The 18,089-nt window shown below is 44.9% G+C and overlaps 1 long non-coding RNA gene across 1 annotated transcript in view; it reads left to right on the top strand.

Annotated features, from left to right (window-relative positions):
* The window catches only part of LOC139072299 (uncharacterized), a 66,726-nt gene that overhangs the window by 18,641 nt on the left and 29,996 nt on the right, over positions 1-18,089 (top strand). The window lies entirely within an intron of this gene.

Raw genomic sequence — 18,089 nt, forward strand, 5'->3', positions numbered from 1 at the left:
TGTGCTTGTCATTTTGCTGGAGGTTGCACTCCCAGGGGTTTTTGACTCTAATGGCCATCTGTTGGTAAGGTCTTACTCGAACACAAAATATGCTCGCAATGATGCCTGTTACCAGGGAAAATGCACACCATTACTTTATCAGCCAATCATTAAGGTTTTTGTATGATGTAACTTTCTACTTTTATCACGTTTACTCCTTAATTTACCTTTTCTTTTACAGTAACAGGAAATCTCTTGTTCTTTTTGTTAAACTCTGAATGTTTCATGCTGTAAAAACCAAAAGAAATGAAACCAGTTCTGTGTCACAGGAAATGAAATAATGTTTTAATTGAAACAGTTGAACAAAATTTTTTTTCTCATCAAAGTGTTTCAGAATAAAAACATGTCTGAATAAAAGAACAGAGTCGTGTTCTTATTCTAGTCAGAGAGCTGACAGATCCAGATCCAGATCCTTTTACAACCATCAGTTATTTTGTCACAAAAACAAAATATGAAACACTGACAGGAACTTGCTTCTCTTCTCGGTTGTGAACATTTCTTAACAGAGAAAAAAAAACAACTGAAAGTTTGTTGTTTTCATAAATGTTTTAAAGATGTGGCAGGTCTTTGCTGGGTGAGCTTGACCCCAGTTGTCATGGCAACAGCAGAGGGAGCAGGGGAGATCACCTGGTCACTGCTCCGACTGGTTAGCAAAAAAAAAAAAAAAAGCAAACAAACACATCAGTGAATTTAATACCAAGATTTAAACACAAACCTCGAGAAAGACTCCGGAGATCAGCGGGTTCAGAACGTCCCCCTTTTGACTGGACTGTAAAGCAGAACCTTCAGGTCAAATTTAGATTCGTGCACCAACGCGTGAAAACAGTAAAAACACATGAGGGTTTAACCACAGCACAAAGTCAACCAGGACAGAGAAGTGGGACATAAATGATGAAAAATCACCAGAATGCAGAAATCTACCTAAGCCTAATCCTAACTCAGAGTTAAATAATCCCAGTAACTCTGGTTTAACAGCAACATCTGTAGTTTAGGTCTTAAACCAAAGAGACCAAAAACACAATGTTTACAAGCAAACAGCTGCATGAGGGCGTTTACTGCATTATAGAAAATATAAATAATTAACATCAGATTAGTCCTAGAAGGGGTTGATTTCACCTGCTGCCTTTAGCTCCTGAGTTTCTACTCGTGTTTAGAAACTATGGAGGTATGAGGAGCCGTGTAAACCATAATTCATTCTGTCACTCTCACATTCAGACATGAGACAAAGAACGGTTCACAGGATCTTTCATGAATATGCAATCAAAGAGTCGGAATACCCGGCCCGGAGGGTTACCGGGGTCCCACCCTGGAGCCAGGCCTGGGGTTGGGGCCCGTGAGCGAGCGCGGGCTTTTGCCCATTGGGCCCGGCCGGGCCTAGCCCAAACTGGATACATGGGCTCATCCAACTGTGGACCCACCACCCGCAGGAGGAACATGAAGGGTCCGGAGCAGTGTGGATCAGGAGGCAAACCGAGGCGGGAGCCCTGGCGGTCCGATCACCTGGACAAGGAAACTGGTTTTTGGGACATGGAACGTCACCTCGCTGGCGGGGAAGGAGCAGGAGCTTGTGGCAGAGGTTGAGTGGTACCGGCTAGATATAGTCGGACTCACCTCGACACATAGCATTGGCTCTGGAACCCAAGTCCTTGAGAGGGGTTGGACACTCTCCTTTGCTGGAGTTGCTCCAGGTGAGAGGCGAAGGGCTGGGGTTGGCTTTTTGTTAGCCCCAAGACTCTCTGCCTGTGTGTTGGGGTTTACCCCGGGGGACGAGAGGGTAGCTTCCCTGCGCCTTCGGGTTGGGGAACGGGTCCTGACTGTTGTTTGTACTTATGGGCCAAATATTAGTTCAGAGTACCCACCCTTTTTGGAGTCCCTGGGACGAGTGCTAGATAGTGCTCCATCAGGGGACTCCATTGTCCTGCTGGGGGACTTCAATGTTCACGTGGGCAATGACAGCATGACCTGGAGAGGTGTGATTGGGAGGAACGGCCCACCTGATCTGAACTCGAGTGGTGTTTCGTTATTGGACTTCTGTGCAAGCCGCAGTTTGGCCATAATGAACACCATGTTCGAACATAAGGATGCCCATCGGTACACTTGGTACCAGGGCTGGGAACGCCTGGCAGAAGAACCTGTCAAGACGGTCTTCAACTCCCACCTCCGGTAGAGCTTTGACCGCGTCCCGAGAGCAGTGGGGGACATTGACTCTGAGTGGGCCTTGTTCCACTCTGCGATTGTTGAGGTGGCTGTTGCTAGCTGTGGTCGCAAGGTGGCCGGTGCCAGTCGTGGTGGCAACCCCAGTACCCGCTGGTGGACACCAGAGGTTCAGGGAGCCGTCAGGCTGAAGAAGGATGCCTAAAGGCGTGGCTGGTCTGTGGGTCTCCGGAGGCAGCAGACAGGTACCGAATAGCCAAGCGGGGTGCAGCAGTGGCAGTTGCAGAGGCAAAATCTCGGGCGTGGGAGGAGTTTGGTGAGGCCATGGAGAAAGACTATCAATCGGCTCCAAAGAGGTCCTGGCAAACTGTCCGGCGCCTCAGGAGAGGAAGGCAGCAACTCGCTCACACTGTTTACAGTGGGGATGGGGAGCTGCTGATGTCAACTGGGGCTATAGTCGGATGGTGGAAGGAATACTTTGAGGAGCTCCTCAATCCCACCTACGCGCATTCCGAAGAGGAACCAGAGCCGGGAGACCTGGGGATGGACTGTCCAATCTCTGGGGCAGAAGTTGCTGAGGTAGTCAAACAACTACACAGCGGCAGAGCCCCGAGGGCGGATGAGATTCGTCCTGGGTATCTCAAGGCTATGGATGTTGTAGGGCTGTCGTGGTTGACACGTCTCTGCAACATTGCGTGGTCATCGTGGGCTGTTCCTGTGGAGTGGAAGAACGGGGTGATGGTCCCCATCTTTAAGAAGGGTGACCTGAGGGTGTGTTCCAACTATGGGGGATCACACTCCTCATCCTCCCTGGAAAGGTCTACTCCAAGGTACTGGAGAGGAGGGTCCGATCAATAGTTGAATCTCAGATAGAGGAGGAGCAATGTGGTTTTTGTCCTGGCCGTGGAACTGTGGACCAGCTCTATACCCTTGCAAGGGTGATGGAGGGGGCATGGGAGTTTGCCCAACCAATCCACATGTGTTTAGTGGGTTTGGAGAAGGCTTATGACCGTGTCCCCAGGGGCACCCTGTGGGGGGTGCTCCAGGAGTATGGGGTGGGTGGCTTTCTGTTAAGGGCCATTCAGTCCCTTTACAAGAGGAGCGTGAGTTTGGTCCGCATAGCCGGTAGTAAGTTGGACCTGTTCGCGGATACAAGCGGCCGAAATGAGTTTCCTCCGTAGGGTGGCTGTACTCAGCCTTAGAGATAGGGTGAGGAGCTCGGACATTCGGGAGGGACACAGAGTATAACCTTCGAACATCTTAGGTGTGTTCTTGCTGTGTCTTTCTAAATCCATGCTTTCGTTCTTTTTTAAACACAGAAACAGTTTTGTTTACCTGTTTTGTAGCTACAGTTTCGCCGACGGCTGCCGGCTTCTTCAGGCTGACGCTGATGGTGGCGCGTCACTTCCTTCTCCGTTTATCTGCGGGCAGCAGAGGACGTTGTCGCCCTCTACTGCCCGCTCTCCCCTCTCCGACGATGCAGTCCCATGCGTGGTCCAGCATGTAAACTCCGTCGTCCCTGTTCATGGTCCCACATCCACGTCTCCTTATCTCGATTGCTTCCTTGATCCATCTTTTGTATTTTTGTTGTTCGGTGGTTATGATCCGTGTGTTGTCCCAGTCCATTATATGGTTTTCTCTTAAGCAATGATCTGTTACGGCTGACATTTTTATTGTACTTTCTGCTTCTTCTTTTGCTGCTCTTGTGTGTTTACGATTTGCCTCTTTCTCGCACTCCTTTCTGTGTTCTATTGTTCGTGTATTGAGTTGGCGTCCGGTTTCTCCTATGTATGTTTTATTGCATATTTTGCATGGGATTTCGTAGATGACTCCACATTTTTGTCCAGCTGATATTTTGTCTTTTGGGTGCACTAGTCTGTTTCTAACTGTTGTGTATGGCTTTGTTGGTGTGTTTATGTTGTGTTTTTTCATTGTTGCTCTTATTTTTTCCGTTATGCCTCTGATGTATGGTAGGGTTATCACTGGTTTTGGTTCTTGTCTTTCTGGGTTTCTGGTTCTTTTTTTGGGTTGTTCTTTGCTTTTTGTTTTTGTTTGTTGTTTTCCTTTGTTTATTGCCCATGTCGGGTATGCGCAGGTCTTTAAAGCGTGTTGTATGTGTTTGTCCTCTTGTTTACGGTCTCTTTCTTCTGTTATTATGTTTGCTCGGTGATATAATGTTCTGATTACTGACATTTTGTGTATGGTGGGGTGTTCTGATGTCCATAATAGATATTGGCCTGTGTGTGTTGGTTTCCTGTATGTGTTTATGTTTAGGGTCCCGTCGGTCTGTCTGGTGATTTTCATGTCCATAAATGCTATGCTGCCTTCTGTTTCTAACTCATAAGTTAATTTTATGTTGCCCGTGTCGTCAATATTGTTTAAGTGTTGTGTTAGTGTTTCTGTTTGACCTTTTGGTATGATTTCTAGTATGTCGTCTACGTAGCGTTTCCATAATTTTATTTTGCAGTTTGGGGGGGCGGTGGCTATGGCTTTTTGTTCCAGGTCTTCCATGAAAAACTCGCACAGGGTGGCTGATAACGGGTTACCCATGGCGAAGCCTTCCAGTTGTTTGTATATTGTGTTATCGTATGTGAAGTAAGTGGAGTTAGCTACCAGTCCTATCAGTTGTGCTATGTCGTCTGCTGTGAGGTTTGTCCTTTTGTGTAAAGTTTTGTCTTGTCTGATTCTGTTAACTACTATGTCTATGGTTTTTTGGGTTGGTGTTTTTGTGAACAGAGATGTGACGTCATGTGAGATGAGTATGTCGTTGGTCTTCTATTGTAATTTCCTTTAGTTCTTTTGCCAATTCTATGCTATTTTTGCAGTGTTGGTCTGTATTTCCTAATAACGGGCTGATGATTCTGCTGATATCTTTTGCCATGTTGTATGTTGGTGTACCTATGCTGTCAACTATTGGTCTAAGTGGGGTGTTTTTTTTATGTATTTTTGGTGTTCCATATATTCTTGGTGTTATGTTTGCTGTAGGAATCCAGTGTTTGTACATTTTTTCTGTTATTTTGCCTTTTTCGTGCAGTGGCTTCAGTAATTTTTTCATGTTTTTCTTAATGTTTTCTGTTGGATCTTTTTTAAGTATTTCATATGTATTTTTGTCCTCTAGCATCTGTTTCATCTGTTGTTTATATTTTTCTCTGTCCATAACTACTGTGGTTCTTCCTTTATCTGCCGGTAGAATAATTATCTGTTCATTTTTGGATAAAGCTGTCATGGCTGATTGTTCTTCTTTTGTAATATTGCTGTGTTGAATTTGGCTGTTTTTTAATATCCCAACTATGTTATTTCTGAGTTCTGCTTTCTTTCCCTCATCTGTGATCTGTTGACATGCTAGTTCTGTTGCTACAATAAATTCATCATATGGTATTTCTTTTGGTGTGACTGCAAAGTTTAAACCTTTCTTTAATATGCTTTCTTCTGCTTCTGTTAGTTTGTATTGTGAAATGTTACATACCCATGAGTTTGGTGTGGAGTTACCTTGTATTTCTCCCCTCTTTTTCTTGTTTATGAGTCTGTTTAACTTCTTTATGTGTCTTTCTTTTACTTTTATGAACTCTTTTTCCTGTTTTTCCATCATGTGTCCTTTAATTAGTTCCTCCATTTGTTTATCAAGTTTGTAATTCCTTTTCAAGTCCAGGTGTCCTCTTTCCAGTTCGTCCTCCACACGCCTCTGTTTGGTTATGACGTTCCTTATCCTCTCCTTGAGCAGTGCTCTCTGTGCTCTTTCTATTATATTTTGTGCTGTCTGGGTCCGGATCGATGTTTTCAGCTGTAGGCTTGTGGGTGTGATGTTTTCGTCCCGGCATCTTAAACAGAAGCGAAGGTGGTTTCTTAGACGTGCGCGTTTCTGGTGTAATCGTTCCAAACGGCGGAAGTCCTTCGTTCCTTGTTGTCCGTATTTCTCTTTGAACATCTTAGGTGTGTTCTTGCTGTGTCGTATTTCTAATTCCATGCTGTAGTTCTTTTTTAAAACACAGAAACAGTTTTGTTTACCTGTTTGTAGCTACGGTTTCGCCGACGGCTGCCGGCTTCTTCAGGCTGACGCTGATGGTGGCGCGTCACTTCCTTCTCCGTTTATCTGCGGGCAGCAGAGGACGTTGTCGCCCTCTACTGCCCGCTCTCCATACATCAGAGGCATAACGGAAAAAATAAGAGCAACAATGAAAAAACACAACATAAACACACCAACAAAGCCATACACAACAGTTAGAAACAGACTAGTACACCCAAAAGACAAAATATCAGCTGGACAAAAATGTGGAGTCATCTACGAAATCCCATGCAAAATATGCAATAAAACATACATAGGAGAAACCGGACGCCAACTCAATACACGGACAATAGAACACAGAAAGGAGTGCGAGAAAGAGGCAAACCGTAAACACACAAGAGCAGCAAAAAAAGAAGCAGAAAGTACAATAAAAAAGTCAGCCGTAACAGATCATTGCATAAGAGAAAACCATATAATGGACTGGGACAACACACGGATCATAACAACTGAACAACAAAAATACAAAAGATGGATCAAGGAAGCAATCGAGATAAGGAGACGTGGATGTGGGACCATGAACAGGGACGACGGAGTTTACACGCTGGACCACGCATGGGACTGCATCATCGGAGAGGGGAGAGCGGGCAGTAGAGGGCGACAACGTCCTCTGCTGCCCGCAGATAAACGGAGAAGGAAGTGACGCGCCACCATCAGCGTCAGCCTGAAGAAGCCGGCAGCCGTCGGCGAAACTGTAGCTACAAACAGGTAAACAAAACTGTTTCTGTGTTTAAAAAAGAACGAAAGCATGGACAGAGTATAACCGCTGCTCCTCTAGATCGAAAGGAGTCAGTTGAGGTGGTTTGGGCATCTGGTCAGGATGCCTCCTGGACGCCTCCCTGGGGAGGTGTTTCAGGCATGTCCTGCCGGCAGGAGGCCCCCGGGTCGACCCAGGACACGTTGGAGAGGTTACATCTCCAATCTGGTCCGGGAACGCCTTGGGGTCCTGGTGGAGGTGGCCGGGTAGAGGACGGTCTGGAGCTCCCTAGTTGGGATGCTGCCCCCGCGACCCGGATCCGGATAAGCGGAGGAAGACAATGACGACGACTCTCACATTCATATATTCTGCCCACACATGCATACATTCTTCTCATACATGCACACATTCTACACTCATACACACATATATTCAATGCACACACGCGTGTATTCTCTACGCACACACACCTATAATGTCTGCATGCACACACATATTCTCTTTACACACACATATATTCTCTGCACACATACACATATTCTCTACACAAACTCGCACACACCCACACCCATGCCCATACACACACACATATTCTGTGTGCATGCGCACGCGCGCACACACACACACACACACACACATTTTTTTCTTTATTTTCACATTTACATATATATATATATATATATATATATATATATATATATATTCTATATACTATATATATATATACATACACTATATATTCTTATAATCTCAAACCAGAAAATATGTATGCATGTCCAAGTGAGAATATATGTGTGTGTACAGCGAATATATATGTGTACACTGAGAATATATGTGTGTACAGAGAATATATGTGTGTGTACAGGGAATATATATGTGTACACAGAGAATATATGTGTGTACAGAGAATATATGTGTGTGTACAGAGAATATATGTGAATGAGAGAAAAGTTTACATGAAACGGAAGGTAGTGTCGTGAAAATGTATGTCAGGCACATGGACGTAATTTTCACTTTAGAAGAGGGGGGGACACGGGGGGGGGGGGGTCTTTACAGTATGCTCTAATGGGAAACAGGCTTCAACACAAACGGTTGTTTTCCGCTTGGTCCTAGAGCTCAACCAGTGTCAGTTTAATATAGCATAATGTTGTTTTTGGATGGTAAAAAGTGCAGGGGTCAAAACTTGACTTTGGAAAAAGTGGGGGGGACATGTCCCCCCTGTCCCCCCCCCCCCCAAAATTACGTCCATGGTCAGGCATCTTACTGCTCTCAGATTGGCTGAAAGGTTCGCGGGTCATCGTGAAGAGAGGAAGGCGCTCAATATGGACGCCCCAAATGAATCTGTAGCTCTTCAGCAGGCAATGGGGATGTTGAGAAACATTTGATTGTGCCCTGAAATGGTCACATCTTTATCCTCAATTCTTGAGGAGCCAATAACAGGCTCACGTTTCCCTAATGTGAATCAAAGTGCAGTAGAAAATGAGATGAAAGAACTTTTCCGACCGAAATCTTCCGCAAAGCAGCTCAGCCAAACTGGTACCGGAGGCAAAACCGAAGGTTTACAGCATTCCCTACGATATCAGACTCAGAAAAACTTGGGTCAAACAAACATATATTTATATGATCGATTCTTAACACACCCTACGGAGGAAACTCATTTCGGCCGCTTGTATCCGCGATCTCGTTCTTTCGGTCATTACCCAAAGCTCATGACCATAGGTGAGGATTGGGACGTAGATCGACCGGTAAATCGAGAGCCTGGCTTTCTGGCTCAGCTCCCTCTTCCCCACGACAGATCGGCTCAGCGTCCGCATCACTGCAGACGCCGAACCAATCCGCCTGTCGATCTCCCGATCCCTCCTACCCTCACTCGTGAACAAGACCCCGAGATACTTAAACTCCTCCACTTGAGGTAGGACCTCTCCCCCGACCCGGAGGTGGCAAGCCACCCTTTTCCGGTCGAGAACCATGGTCTCAGATTTGGAGGTGCTGATCCTCATCCCAGCCGCTTCACATTCGGCCGCGAACCTACCCAGCAAGAGCTGAAGGTCAGAGCTGGATGAAGCTAGTAGGACCACATCATCCGCAAAAAGCAGAGACGAGATTCTCCTGCCACCAAACTCGACACACTCCACACCACGGCTGCGTCTAGAAATTCTGTCCATAAAAGTGATGAACAGAACCGGTGACAAAGGGCAGCCCTGGCGGAGTCCAACCCTCACTGGGAACAGGTCCGACTTACTACCGGCTATGCGGACCAAACTCACGCTCCTCTGGTAAAGGGACTGAATGGCCCTTAACAGAAAGCCACCCACCCCATACTCCTGGAGCGTCCCCCACAGGGTGCCCCTGGGGACACGGTCATAAGCCTTCTCCAAATCCACAAAGCACATGTGGATTGGTTGGGCAAACTCCCATGCCCCCTCCATCACCCTTGCAAGGGTATAGAGCTGGTCCACAGTTCCACGGCCAGGACGAAAACCACATTGCTCCTCCTCTATCTGAGATTCAACTATCGATCGGACCCTCCTCTCCAGTACCTTGGCGTAGACCTTTCCAGGGAGGCTGAGGAGTGTGATCCCCCTATAGTTGGAACACACCCTCAGGTCACCCTTCTTAAAGATGGGGACCACCACCCCGGTCTGCCACTCCCTAGGAACTGCCCCCGATGACCACGCAATGTTGTAGAGATGTGTCAACCATGACAGCCCTACAACATCCATAGCCTTGAGATACCCAGGACGAACCTCATCCGCCCCCGGGGCTCCGCCGCTGTGTAGTTGTTTGACTACCTCAGCAACTTCTGCCCCCGAGATCGGACAGTCCATCCCCAGGCCTCCCAGCTCTGGTTCCTCCTCGGAATGCGCATTGGTGGGATTGAGGAGCTCCTCAAAGTATTCCTTCCACCGTCCGACTATAGCCTCAGTTGACGTCAGCAGCTCCCCATCCCCACTGTAAACAGTGTGAGCGAGTTGCTGCCTTCCTCTCCTGAGGCGCCGGACAGTTTGCCAGAACCTCTTTGGAGCCGCTCGATAGTCTTTCTCCATGGCCTCACCAAACTCCTCCCACGCCCGAGATTTTGCCTCGGCAACTGCCACTGCTGCACCCCGCTTGGCTATCCGGTACCTGTCTGCTGCCTCCGGAGACCCACAGACCAGCCACGCCCTGTAGGCCTCCTTCTTCAGCCTGACGGCTCCCCGAACCTCTGGTGTCCACCAGCGGGTACGGGGGTTGCCACCACGACTGGCACCGGCCACCTTACGACCACAGCTAGCAACAGCCGCCTCGACAATCGCAGAGTGGAACAAGGCCCACTCGGACTCAATGTCCCCCACTGCTCTCGGGACGTGGTCAAAGCTCTGCCGGAGGTGGGAGTTGAAGACCGTCTTGACAGGTTCTTCTGCCAGGCGTTCCCAGCAGACCCTCACTATGCGTTTGGGTCTGCCAGGTCTACGCGGCATGTTCCCTTGCCATCTGATCCAACTCACCACCAGGTGGTGATCAGTTGACAGCTCCGCCCCTCTCTTCACTCGGGTGTCCAAAACATACGGCCGCAGGTCAGATGATACGACTACAAAATCTATCATCGACCTGTGACCTAGGCTGCCCTGGTACCAAGTGTACCGGTGGGCATCCTTATGTTCGAACATGGTGTTCGTTATGGCCAAACTGCGGCTTGCACAGAAGTCCAATAACAAAACACCGCTCGAGTTCTGATCAGGTGGGCCGTTCCTCCCAATCACACCCCTCCAGGTCAAGCTGTCATTGCCCACGTGAGCATTGAAGTCCCCCAGCAGGACAATGGAGTCCCCTGATGGAGCACTATTTAGCACTCGTCCCAGGGACTCCAAAAAGGGTGGGTACTCTGAACTGATATTTGGCCCATAAGCACAAACAACAGTCAGGACCCGTTCCCCGACCCGAAGGCGCAAGGAAGCTACCCTCTTGTCCCCCGGGGTAAACCCCAACACACAGGCAGAGAGTCTCGGGGCTAACAAAAAGCCAACCCCAGCCCTCCGCCTCTCACCCGGAGCAACTCCAGCAAAGTAGAGTGTCCAACCCCTCTCCAGGTCTCGGGTTCCAGAGCCAATGCAATGTGTCGAGGTGAGTCCGACTATATCTAGCCGGTACCGCTCAACCTCTGCCACAAGCTCCGGCTCCTTCCCCGCCAGCGAGGTGACGTTCCATGTCCCAAAAACTAGTTTTCTTGTCCGGGGATTGGACCGCCAAGGCTCCCGCCTTGGTCTGCCACCCGATTCACATTGCACCGGACCCTTCATGTTCCTCCTGCGGGTGGTGGGTCCACAGTTGGACGAGCCCATGTATCCGGTTCGGGCTGGGCCCGGCCGGGCCCCATGGGCGAAAGCCCGGCCACCAGGCGCTCGCTCACGGGCCCCAACCCCAGGCCTGGCTCCAGGGTGGGACCCCGGTAACCCTCCGGGCCGGGTACTCCGACTCTTCGTTTTCACCGCCATGAAAGATCCTTCGAACCGTTCTTTGTCTCACCCTTCACCTAAGACCAATTTGTCATGGGAGACCCTACCAGGGGCACTAAGTGCCCCAGACAACATAGCTCCTAGGATCATTAGGGCACTCAAACTCCTCCACCACGATAAGGTGACGGTTCAAGGAGGAGCTCAGCCTTAGAGATAGGGTGAGGAGCTCGGACATTCGGGAGGGACTCGGAGTAGAACCGCTGCTCCTCCGGATCGAAAGGAGCCAGTTGAGGTGGTTTGGGCATCTGGTCAGGATGCCTCCTGGACGCCTCCCCGGGGAGGTGTTTCGGGCATGTCCTGCCGGCAGAAGGCCCCCGGGTCGACCCAGGACACGTTGGAGAAGTTACATCTCCAATCTGGTCCGGGAACGCCTTGGGGTCCTGCCGGAGGAGCTGGTGGACAAGGCCGGGGAGAGGACGGCCTGGAGCTCCCTAGTTGGGATGCTGCCCCCGCGACCCGGACCCGGATAAGCGGAGGAAGACGACGACGATTCTTAACACAGTTGCTGCTGTCGTCGTCATTTTTTAAAAAAATTTTTAAACAAGTTTTATTTAACCAATGAAGCTTACAGGCGTACATAAGAATCAATATTTACAGTTGAATTCTGAGCATGACAAAAAAAGCAGGTGTACAAATAGAAACAATAATATTAACCTAGCTCAATATCAACCTGCAGAAATCATAACAAAATAAAAATTACATCAAACAACATTATTAGGGGTAAAGGAAACATTCACCAAATTGTTATAGAGCCAAATGGCTTTCTTGGAACTGCATAATTGAAGAGAATCCATAAAGGATGCAAGTTCTTTCAAAAAAAAAAACAATAAAGATCGGTTTGATATTGCCAAATTTACATTTGTGTATAAAGAATTTGGCGAAAATAATCAAATTATTGACAGTGAATTTCTGCATTTTATTTTCCAAACTAATACCATACTTGATGTCAGAAAAAGATAAGGAGCGTATAATGAAATTATTATGCGTTAACCACGAGTGAAAACTATCCCAGAAAATTTTGGTAAAGATGCATGTGAAAAATAAATGTATCTCAGTTTCTATATTAGAAGTTCAAAAGGCACAATCGTTCTCTCCAGTATTAAATTTAGACTGCAAGAAATCTTTGCAAGGATAAATACTGTTTATAGTTTTAAAATGAACTTCCTAGGCTTTAGAAGGGATTGGGAATTTGAGATAGTTGCATCTAATGTTTTTAACATCAGAATTACTAAATTGACGTACTAATTCCCGTCTTCTAAGAGAGAGGGAAAGAGGGCGTCAGTGAGCCAACATCTGAGGATTTTATTATTGCAGTTCCTGTCCACAAAAGAACAGTTCTTAATTGTTAAAGGAGGGTTAGGGTTAGGGTTGGAATAAGGTTAGAGTACAACAAAGTGCCTTTCAAATTAGAATATATAGCTGGTGGGATTGCCTTGATTACCTCGGCATAGTGCTGAGAAGAACAAGTTAGGTTAAATTTGTGATTGAAGAAATTCTCCATTCTGGTCCATCAAATGCAAAATAGACCATACTCCATGGAGATGCCAATCATTTAAAAAAATGATTTCCTTTTAATCAGGATATAACAGTTGTTCCATATTGGCGTGTTGTGCGGTGTGAAGTTATGTGTGTACGGTGATCCCTCATTTATCGCGGTAGATGCGTTCCAGACCTGGCCGCGATAGGTGAAAATCCGCGAAGTAGGGACACCATATTTACAGTATTTATTTAACAGGAGAGGGAGCGCAGCTGATCCTCATCAGCCTGATCAGCGGGACGGCTTTAAAAGGAGGACGGTTATCCAGATACCACGCCGGATGATTAACTACTGCCTGACTCGCTTCTCCTCCGGATTCGCTCCCGTCTTGGAGACTTCTGGATACTCACCGGTTCGCTGCCTGGATACCAACTCCGCTCTGCCGTCCCGCTCTCCACCGTGCTCACGCTCCCTCTCCGTTACCTCGTCCTCCTCATCCGTCTACTCTGCCACCTGGAAATCTACAATTCGCCTCTGGATATCACCCCGGCTCAACTCCACATTCACCCTGAACTTCCGCATTTTGCCGCTTCCTGGTTTACCCTCTGCTGGATCACCAGTGCGCCCTCAGTTCTCCTCATAATTAAAGAAATAAAATTATTGTTTATCTTTTACCTCGACTCGAGTCTGATTCTGTATGTCTTGGGTTAGACACTTACCCCAAAACATGACAGAAAAATACCGCGAATCGGTGAATTTCCCTTGAATAAGGCTCCAAAGAAAAAATCTGCGAAGTCGTGAATCCGCAATAAACGAACCGCGAAGTAGCGAGGGATCACTGTACATTAATTTCCAGTATTGTAGAACTTGCTCGTGAAATTTGGATAACTTAAAAGGGAGTTTGGATAATTCAAAGTCACATTGAAGAAGCAATTGGATTCCGCCTACACTGGAGAAAATTTTAGCAGGAAGATTAATCCACAACGTATTTATATGATTTATAAAATTTTGTAGCCATTCTAACTTAAGTGCACCATTCATTATATCGAAATCGATTGCATTTGAGACCTCCCATCCTCAGTTTATTTGATGATGTCATTCCTTCTTATATTATGATGTCTGTTTTTCCATATGAAGTTAAAATTGTTTTGGTTAATTTCTTTAATAATATTTTGAGGGATTCTTAGAGAATTAGCCGGGTAGATAATTCTTGACAATCCTTCCATCTTGGATAGAAGTAATCTACCAAAAATTGAGAGATCTCTTTGTAGCCATATGTTTAAAATACTTTTACTCTTTTTAATTAAGCTCTCAAAATTACATTTTCCTCTCGTTTCTAAGTTTTTTGAGATTGTAATCCCCAAATATTTGACTTGATCTTCAACAGGTATGCCATGCAGAGTTGTTTGAGGATGATCATGAATGGCCATTAATTCACATTTATCTATGTTTAAAGAAAGGTCCGAGGCGTCTGAAAAACAATTAACTACTTGTAAAGCAATTGGGATCTGTTTCTTATTTTTAAGGAAGAGCGTAGTATCGTCTGCCAGTTGAATTATAGCTAACAAATTACCAAAAACATCTAATTTCTCTATCTGACTATTCTTAATCATGATGCTGAGAATTTCCACGACCATGATAAAAAGAAGAGGGGAGGCTGGACGCCCCTGTCGGATGCCTCTTTCAATGTTGAAACGTTTGCAGGTTCCAGATGGCAACAGTACAGTACTATTAATATCCCTGTATAAGGTTTGAACTTTTTCACACAACTTTGTTCCAAAGCCAAAATGGTGTAACGTGTCTAACATGAAGGAATGGTTGACTCGGTCAAAGGCTTTGCAGAAATCCAAAAAAAGAACAAAGCCATCATCCTCAATTGTGTCCCTGTAATCTAACAAATCTAGGACCAACCTAATGTTGTTATGTATGGAGCGACCCCTGTAAACCCAGATTGGGAATCGCTGATGATTTGTAAAATACCTTCTTTGAGCCTATTAGCCACAACATGAGCGAGTTTTTTGTAGTCCACATTAAGGAGCGTAATTGGTCTTTGCTTAGAATTTTTTTTTATCTTTGCCGTTCTTCGGAATCAAAGAGATGGGTCCTTGTTTCATAGACGGCATCAAAGATTTAGTTTGGATACATTCTTGTAATGCAAAAAAGAAAAGATTTTTTATATTATTCCAAAAATGTTTATAAAAGTCACATGTCAGACCATCTGGACCAGGGGATTTCCCAGCGGAAAGTTGTTTGACTGCTGCCTCTACGTCAAATATCTTAATCTCTGCATCACATATCATTTTAAATTCCTGACTGATTTTTGGGATGAGATGTGTAATATTATCCAACAGGTTTGATTCATTGCCACCAGATGATGAATAGAGGTCTTTATAAAATGTATAAACTTCTTCAGCAATAATTTGGGTGTCCGTGCATTCTACATCGTTGATGATAAGTGAATTAATTAAATTCCTCTCCTGTCGTCTTTTTTCAAGTCCACAAAAGTATGCGGTATTGCGTTCACCTTCCTCAAGCCGTTTCGCTCTTGATCTAATAAAAGCACCTCTAGCTTTCCGAGAACTCAGCTCATCCAACTTAGATTTAAGGTTTATATAAGTGGCTCTGTCTGCGTTTAACATTGGAGTTTTCATACAGTATTCATCAAGTTTATGTATTAAATTAATTTCTTTTTCTCTCAAGGATTTACTTCTCTTAATTCCAAAAGTTATTGCAGATTGCCTTACTTTAAATTTGAAAAATTCCCATCTATTGCAATAACTTCCTATTGTGACATCATATCTGATTTCTAACATTAGATTATTAATCAAGTCGCAAAATTCACTGTCTTTTAAAAGATCAGAGTTAAATTTCCAAAAAACATTTTTTGTGTGTGTGTGTTTATCTCTGGAGTTAATTTAAGAGAAATTAGGCAATGATCAGTTAGAGGCGCATTAGAGATAAAAACGTCTGTAGCTATATTGGCTAACGGTGGGGAAACCAGTCATAGAACAATTCTTGATCTTATCATTCCATTAGGTTTAATCCATGAGAATTGCTTGGTATTAGGATTATTGTTTCTCCAAATATCAATCAATGAGAAAGAGTTACATAAATCATTCAAAATTGGATTAACATTAACATTAAACTTGGATGTGTCTCTGTCCAAATAATCATCAGGTGCGAGATTAAAATCTCCTCCGAACAGAATTAAGTCTGTGTGATATAGAGTTTTGTAGTCAGAAACAATGTTACTGATTTCTAAGAACAACTTCCTATTCTGTGTGGCATTATTATATCCATAAACATTGGTTAGAATTGTGATGGCCACATCCATGTCCACACAACGGTGAACGTTAAGTACACTCTTGCACTTTTATGATTGCAGTTTGTATGTTTATATTTCTTTGGCTTTATTGTTTAGATGGCTTAAATGCATTAGTTCTAATTGTAAGCGCGCACATTTAGTTAACTGCTGTATTTTATGCCTTTCATTTGTTCAATTTAAGTTGATTTGTTTTTCTCTTACCGGTGCTGGGGTTCTCCACTTCCTGCTTCCTGAGATGGGACAGGCAAACAGGGTTGAAGGGGTTCTGTCATCTAAATACAGGAGGAGCTGATGGGACCAAACCAATAGCTCCCTGAAGAGGGGACTGAAGAATTTCCTTTAATTTATTATTTTGTCATTTGTTAATTAATTTAAGTTTGAAGTTAAATAGTTAGGTTTATGGGTTAGGACGTTTAGGTTTATTAACAATCTGACTGTACTGATTTGTGGTTTTAGTTTTAGTTAGTAAATGTTTGTCTAGTAATCCCTATTGTTCATATGGTCTGATCAGCCAATGTGTATATATACCCTTGTGTGTCTTTGTTTGGAAGGTCGGTTATTGTTTCAGTCAGTCAGTATGTTAAGTTAGAAGTTTATTGAGTTTCATTTTGTTTGTTTGACCTCTTTTATGAGCTCGAGTTGTTTTTGGGAGGGCATTTTAAAACAAAAAGGAAATTAAAGAGTCTATTTTTGGAAATTGCCTGTGTTCCTCCACTCATTCAGCTTGATCCCTCACAAGAATTATGTATGCATTGTCAATCTTTAAAACCGCAGTCAACCAGTGCCCATTATTGTCCGCTCTGAAAGAGATAACATTAGCGGGACATTTGCTGAAGCATATATAGCAACTCCAGCTGAGTGGTTGCTTCCATGGCTGAAGAGAATTTTATCTCCCCCATTATTGCGCTGTCCAGTAGGTGGCATCAGAAGCACAGGAGTGAGTTTCTTGTAGAAGAACGCATTGGTAGTTCCTTCCTTTACAGTGTAAGAACACTGCTTTTCGTTTTAAGTTGTCCTTAATACCCCTAGAATTACGAGAACCAAAGTTTAAAGTTTCTTTTAACACATTCATCTACTGGGTAACCTCGCAGCTACTTAAACTCACAACAAAAGATAACAAAGAGAGAGAAAGTCACGCAAAGCTCATGAGTCCTCTGGACGAGGCGGTTTTCTGGATCGAGTTCACCATGAGGCACAAAGGAGCAAAGCACCTGAGGGTCCAGGCCCACGAGCTCACCTGGTAGCAGTATCACAGCCTGGATGTCCTGAGCTTCCTGCTCTCTGTGGTTCTGCTGCTCCTGTTCCTCCTCGACAAGACCTGCAGGTTCTGTTTCCGGAGGTGCTGCTGCAGAAGGAAGACCAAGAGGAAGGCTGAATAACAAACTCAGCTCAGGTTTATTAAAGTTAAATATTGAATAGAAAGGCTGATTTAATGTAGATTTTAATCGGTCTTTTGACCACTGACCTCTTGTGTAAAAATAGGGAAGTAAGAAACTGTTTAAAAAAAGGCAAAAACAAAAGTGTTTTGATGTATTTTTTATCTTCTGTGTGATCAAATAGGGTTTTGGGTTTTTATTATTACAAAAAAAAGGAAAAGGAAAAACATCAGTGTCCAATGTTTTCACTTCTGAATAAATGGTTTGTACTTCACAATTTTTTGTTAAATTCTGACCATTTAGTTTTTGCTCAAGTTTCAGTAACTTCTGTCAAAATGTTTGGAAAAAATATCAAACAGCCGGGATTAAACCCGCAACCTTCTGATTACTGAACGACCCGCTCTCCCTCGGGAGCGACTGCTGTCCAAATGACTAGTTATAAATGACCTGCACTTGTGAAGGGTT

Source organism: Nothobranchius furzeri, chromosome 10 (genome assembly GCF_043380555.1).
Source record: "Nothobranchius furzeri strain GRZ-AD chromosome 10, NfurGRZ-RIMD1, whole genome shotgun sequence".
Lineage (NCBI taxonomy): Eukaryota > Metazoa > Chordata > Actinopteri > Cyprinodontiformes > Nothobranchiidae > Nothobranchius > Nothobranchius furzeri.